Genomic DNA, 6055 nt, shown 5'->3' with positions numbered 1-6055 from the left:
ACTGCCAAGCAAGCAAAACTTTATGGGGGCTTTTATCCCAACGAAACAAATTGGCCAATCAGCTGTATAGATTGCAACTTACTGCAAAGATTTTCTTGGGCTCGCTACAGACGGAGCAACTTTTCCCCGCGCCTTGCCGTGGCAGCCGCTGCAACGCGGGCCTCCCGCATACAATGCCGCAACCGCTGAAACTCGAGTTGCAACGTTTTGTCATCACCATCATCAAAACCAAAATTGTTTAGCTTTATTTATGCGCAAATTTATGCAGTAATAACCTCCTTCAAAATATTTAAATAACATCAGGAGTACTAACCGATTCCGCTGAACCCATTAAAGTGCAAGTGTTCAAAAGCCACAACTGCATTAACTTGGGTTGAATGCAAGGGTGGGTTACCGCTATTGCCGGCGTGCAGAATGAGCACGAAAAAGCGTAGCATGGGAGAAAAAAAAGCATGCAAAAAGGAGAGGAAAGAAAGGAGCAAAGCGATGTTTCGGGCGCACATCCTTCACTAGGCTACGAGGAACATGCAATGTTCCTTGAATTTAACTTGCTACGTTTTGTCATCACCAGTATAGAAACTAAAATTCTTTTTTCCATATTTAGTTGACACAAACTTGTGCATCATAACATAATTTGAAGTACAGTCGAACCTCGCTACAACGAAATTGACGATGCGGAGGAAAAAATTTGTTGTAGCAAAAATTTCGTTGTTGTGAAATTTACAAAAAAAATGGCCTACCTGAACTGGTGCGGTACAAAAATCTGCACAAGCCATGTGTACCATGCGCCGCAATATGAAAGACCCACTGTGAGCGCATGGCCAAGGCAGTGGCTGGCAGGGGGCGCAGCGAGCGCTCCGGGCTATTCCCTTCTGCTTTGAGGGCAGGACGCACAGTCGGGGCTCAGCACACACTGATAAGCACGTTGCGCTTTAGTCTTGCCCCGGGTGAGCGTCCTCCCCTCGAAGCAGAATGGAATTGCCCGGAGCGTTCGCAGCGCCCCCGTCAGCCACCGCCTCGGCCAGGCACTCCCAGTGGGTCTTTCATATTGCAGCGCACGGGCAGAGTACATGGCCTTGTCGAGCTCTTTGTGCACCGACGGTGTCAGTTTCATTCGCTTGGCTTTTCGATTTTAGGATCGTCGACAAAGAACTCGGAAAAATTCCTAACTTTTCCGCGACGACAGCTTTCTTCTGTCCCCTTGCAACTTCAGCCAGGATGCAAGCTTTATCTTCTAAAGATAAAAACCTCCGCATTTTGCTTGGAGGTGCCATGTCCAAAAAGCCCCTGTACTGTACTGAGAAAAGGACAAAGACAAAACAAAAAAGACAATTGAGCTTCGGCTTTGGATAGTCTGCAGCAGAGGATTATCAAGCCAAGAGCTAGGGTGCAACCAACATTGGTGCAACAGTGAAGGAGGGCCAGAAAGGCCAGCCTTATTGCCGTCGCCATCGAGTAATGGCGGCCTGCACGCCCAATGAACGTTGTGCTCGGATTCTGATTATTAGTGGCAGTTTCTGGTGGCTCAACACGCAATTTAAACTTCATAGTAGGCACATTTTATGTGCCAAAATGCACCAAAGTGCTCGAAAGTTTGTTTTCGTCCGGAAAATGAAACTTTTAATCTTCGAATTGCTCTGTAAAATTTCGTTCAAGAGGAACTGCACAAGAAACAGTGTATGCTGTACTGAGAATTTTTATGCATGGACTCCTATGAACCGTTGATGGGGAAACGAAAAATATTAATTGAACTGGAAATTTCGTTGAAGCGGGGTTCGACTATATTTAAATAACATTGGGAGTACGTACTGATCCCTAACCAACAAAAAAAGGTAAAGTCAATTGTCGCCGTGGGTAACGCGAGTAACCGCCCGATTCAAACGGATCTCCCGAAAGTGGGGCGCTAATCCATCTCAAAACGCACCTGAGTTGCGAGCCGGACCCAATCGCTGCAATTCGTGTTGCAGCACGCCGATTTAGGGAACAACTCTTCTGTAACACCGAAATTGCAGGGAAAGTTGCTGCGTCTGAAGCAGGCCTTAGGTTACACAATTTTGCAACTTAGTGAAGGTTTTTTGAAGCATGATACTTTCTCTGTGATCTGGACAACTGGTGTTCGAGACATGGACGAATCAGTGCTTTGCTGTAGACACTGGGTTCTCACGGAGACAGCTGGATATATTTTCGACTGTTTGTCCCTCAAGGCCTAACCCTATGGACTGTTATTATAAGAGTCTGTCGCACATCAATACCTCCTTGCATTGGAGAACAGCTGATGAGGGAGAGAGTGGTAACTCTCGACCTCAAGCCGAGTCTAGTCGTCTAGGCTCATCTTGGGTTGATGGAAGAAGGCTAATGCAGCCAAAGCCTTGTGCGACCAGGGCTAATGTAGTTTTGGAAATGGCTGTCACATGCCCCCACTTCCACTTTGTGTATCACTGCGCAGCGCCCACACTGAGAAGTCGAGGCGGAACATTTTGTCCACTGCACGTATGAAACGTTACTCGGCGTCCTAATATGGCATACCCTTCATGTATTTAGTGATTTTAGCTTGATGCAGTAAAATGTGAAGACCATAAGGCGGCTTACCTCAACCTTTCCCCACGTCGTACAAGGGCAGCTGCTACTATCGCGCTACCGCTTGTGGGATCTATATTGTTTAGGATTATGCTGGTCATGGAATAGGGAAGATCTTCAACCTTTGGTACCACTTCAAAGCTGCATGAGGTGGCAAGCCTTCAACAGCACTTCAGTCAGTTAGTTGCATTGCTTCTTTTTGATAAAGACTGTTATCTTAAAGGGATGGTGAACCGAAATTTGGATTTCAGAAAAACAATGCAGGAGATGTATTCGGGACGCTACAATCCCTGCAACACTACTCGTAAGGCGATATCTCGAATGGACGGCCGTATTTTGAGAAAAAGAGGACGAGATTGAAGAAGGCCGACGAGGCGCGTGACCGTCAAGATACCTAGTTTCCTCCTCCCTTCGCTTCGCTCCCTCAAGGCGGCGAGGCGGAGAAGACGCGAGGCCGTTCCCTCTCCTTCTCGGAGAAACATGACGTCAACAAACCTGTCAAATGGGCATCCTTTTCTTGAAAAATACGGTCATCCGTTTGAGATATCGCTTTATGAGTGATGTTTTGGTGTTTCTTGCATCCCGTTGCACGCTTTTGCCGCGTGTTTTGTAGAATCCAGATTTTCAATTCAGCATCCCTATAAAGGTCCCTGTTGAGTCTACTGCGCCACTCAGTGATAATTTTTCTTATTCCTAGTACTGCAATAGCCCAGCTCACACGGTGCCGAGATTGGACTAAAGCAGAAAGAAAATTGGCACATAAAGTTTCTGAGGCTCTCACCTGTTATGCAGCTGTGGTTAACTGCAGTATGGGTGCCGATTGACCAGTGTAGTCTTTAACTAGGGTCTGCAACATTTGCCACAAATTGTAGGAAGTCATCCCATGAGCCACAACATGTACCATGGTCAGTTGCACAAGCTAGCAGGCTAGATTAATACTTTCCATTTTTCTGCATGAAAGGGCCTCCAATTTTTTTTTTCTGGCTGTTTTGTGCTATTCGGCTTTCTTGTGGTTTGGGAGACTCAAGAGAACAAAGTCTAAACCACAAAATAATAGTGTATTATATTTTAATTTTACAAGGTGCTGAACACTTTAGATGTTTGGTGATGCTAGACGCGTGTGGCTGATGACGTTATCTTACCCGGCTTCCTGACTAGCCTGAGCCATTAAACGTTTCTCCTGAGCATGAAATGCTAAGTATGAGTGTGTTCACCATCCTAATTTTTTTATAAAAGATGTTTTTATTAAGCTTTAAGAGCTAAAAAGTAAAAGAAATAGTTTGAAAAATGTGGATACGAGAACAGCGCATAGTTGATGTGCCCCCCCCCCCCCCCCCTCTCAGGAGCAGTGCAACAATCCCATCATTGGAGGGTCTCACTATGTCAAGGAGTACTTTCTCTTGCTTGGTTTTGTCATTGTAATTTGCTCATAACCTAATAAAAATTTCAGTAAAAATAAGTTTCTTTGTGTTCCTACATTGTCTGAGGTAAACCTCATTGCAAGTTTCAGAGCAGTAAAAACATCATGGCCCCTCCACGATTTTTTGACATGTCTGAAACTTGCGGTGAGGCTGACCTCAACAATGTAGGAACAGAAAGAAAATATTTTTTCAAAATTTGCATTATTTCGGAAGTTGTAAGCAATTAAAATTTCGAAATCGAGCAAGAAAAAGGACTCCCCGCAGACGTATTGGGGACCCTCAAATGGTGGGACCATGACGCCGCTCCTCGGTCTTGTTCGCGTTTTTACAGTTTCCATACTATTCGTTTAGCTTATCACTTTCAAAGAACAATCATACCTATTTTGCATTCAAAGAGAAACGTTTGATGTATCTGGCCAATCAGGAAGCCAAGTAAGTCATTGTCATCAGCTGCATGTGTTTAGCACCACACAGCGCCACTGTACATCCAAGTGTTCAGCAGCTTGTCAAATCAATATATGATACACTTTTATTTTGTAGTTTAGATTTTGTTCCCTAAGTCTTCTGAACTACTAGGAAGGTGTATAGCACAAATATTGTTGGAGGGGCCCTTTAAGCTAAAATCACTAAATAGATTAAGTGCATGTCATTTTAGGACGCGGAATAGCATTTATACATGTGCAACATACAACACATCCTCTTGACTTCTCAGTGCGGGCACATGGTTTTGGCTGCACTTGTTCGGCCGAGCCTAGACAGCTAGACTTTTCTAGAGGGCAAGAGGACATTGAAATTCCCATCATTCCGGAGTGCTCGCAGGTGGAATCTGCATTTGTTCAAAGGTTTACTCCGCGCATGCTACACAAGGTGAGAGCCAATTTCTGAAACGGTCCATTGAAACAACACAATAGCCGCGTTTACATGAATGCGACTTGGTCGCATCGAATCCAGTTGTCGCATTCATTTCGGTCATGTAAACGGCATAATGCGCAAAGAAAGCACATCGCCTTCAAGTCGCTAGACAGAGGTGGATCGAGATGGCGAGTGCGCATTCATTCAGCCCATGTAAACAGAGGTCGCATCACATTTTCGAACGGGGAGGATCAGGGGAAGGCGCTCGCTGCGGGAGCGAGTGAACAGCTGAGAACATGGCGGCAGCCAACCTTTTCGGCGGCGCGGAGAGTGGTCCCGTAAGGTCACCTGCAATTTTTTCTCGAGAACAAACGCAAGCTTTTATTGCCATCATAAGTGAGCGGAATATAGCGGAGCTGCTCGGTGAGGGCGGCCCCCGTCCAAGCCTTGCGAAGTACGACTTGCGCGTCTGAAATGGTCTCAGCGCAGGCACGAACGACACCGAGGGCTCCAAGCACTGTGGAGCACTGCATAGTAGTGCAGAACGAGCAGCTCCTAGCTCGGTGCCGTTCATGGCTGCGCAGGAGCCTTTCGGACTCGGGGTCTGGTTGGTCCGGTCGCGATCGGCGAGGTCTGGCGCGGCCGAACCAACCAGACCCCGTCTCGTAACTTCTTCCACAGCACCGAAGACAGCGGGCACGATCTTTACGTTCACTCAACGTTCACTGAACTTGCGAAAGGCCTCCACGTGCGATGCACCGGAAAACGTGGTACGGCTGGTGCCGGAACATGGCCTCAGAAATCCCGACGAAGCGCGTCGCGCGCGAGCTTCGGGATCTTGGAGGCCATGGCTGGATCTGCATAACTTCGAGTTTTGACACGGCGTGGCGCCACCTTCGTGTAGGGCTTGGTGCGTATTCATGTAAACGTTGCCGGCGTCGGCTTCGTTCGAAGAACGAGTGGAGTTGATGCACTGAAGTCGCTTTCATGTAAACGAGGCTATAGTCACTTCTTCCACCAACCATTGAGATTGGGACATTATACAGCATCATGTTTAGGCTCCTGTGGCACATTTTGTTACCACTTTTGGATTTTCTTTGATGCATGGGAGGTATCAGACAGTAAACATACCAGTCTGAGATGCCTTCTAGGCACTGTAGTGCTGCCGCCAGTTCTATCAGTGGTACAATGTTGGCACTGTCGAG

General features: G+C 46.7%; 1 pseudogene; it reads right to left on the bottom strand.

The window, feature by feature from the left end:
* Window positions 1–655: 655 nt before the first annotated feature.
* Window positions 656–1452, bottom strand: LOC115313455 (annotated as a pseudogene).
* Window positions 1453–6055: the final 4603 nt, after the last annotated feature.

This window comes from Ixodes scapularis, unplaced genomic scaffold, assembly GCF_016920785.2.
Source record: "Ixodes scapularis isolate PalLabHiFi unplaced genomic scaffold, ASM1692078v2 PGA_scaffold0__279_contigs__length_252992795, whole genome shotgun sequence".
Lineage (NCBI taxonomy): Eukaryota > Metazoa > Arthropoda > Arachnida > Ixodida > Ixodidae > Ixodes > Ixodes scapularis.
Note: the sequence above shows the minus strand (reverse complement) of the source record. Positions and strands in the feature narration are given on the sequence as shown.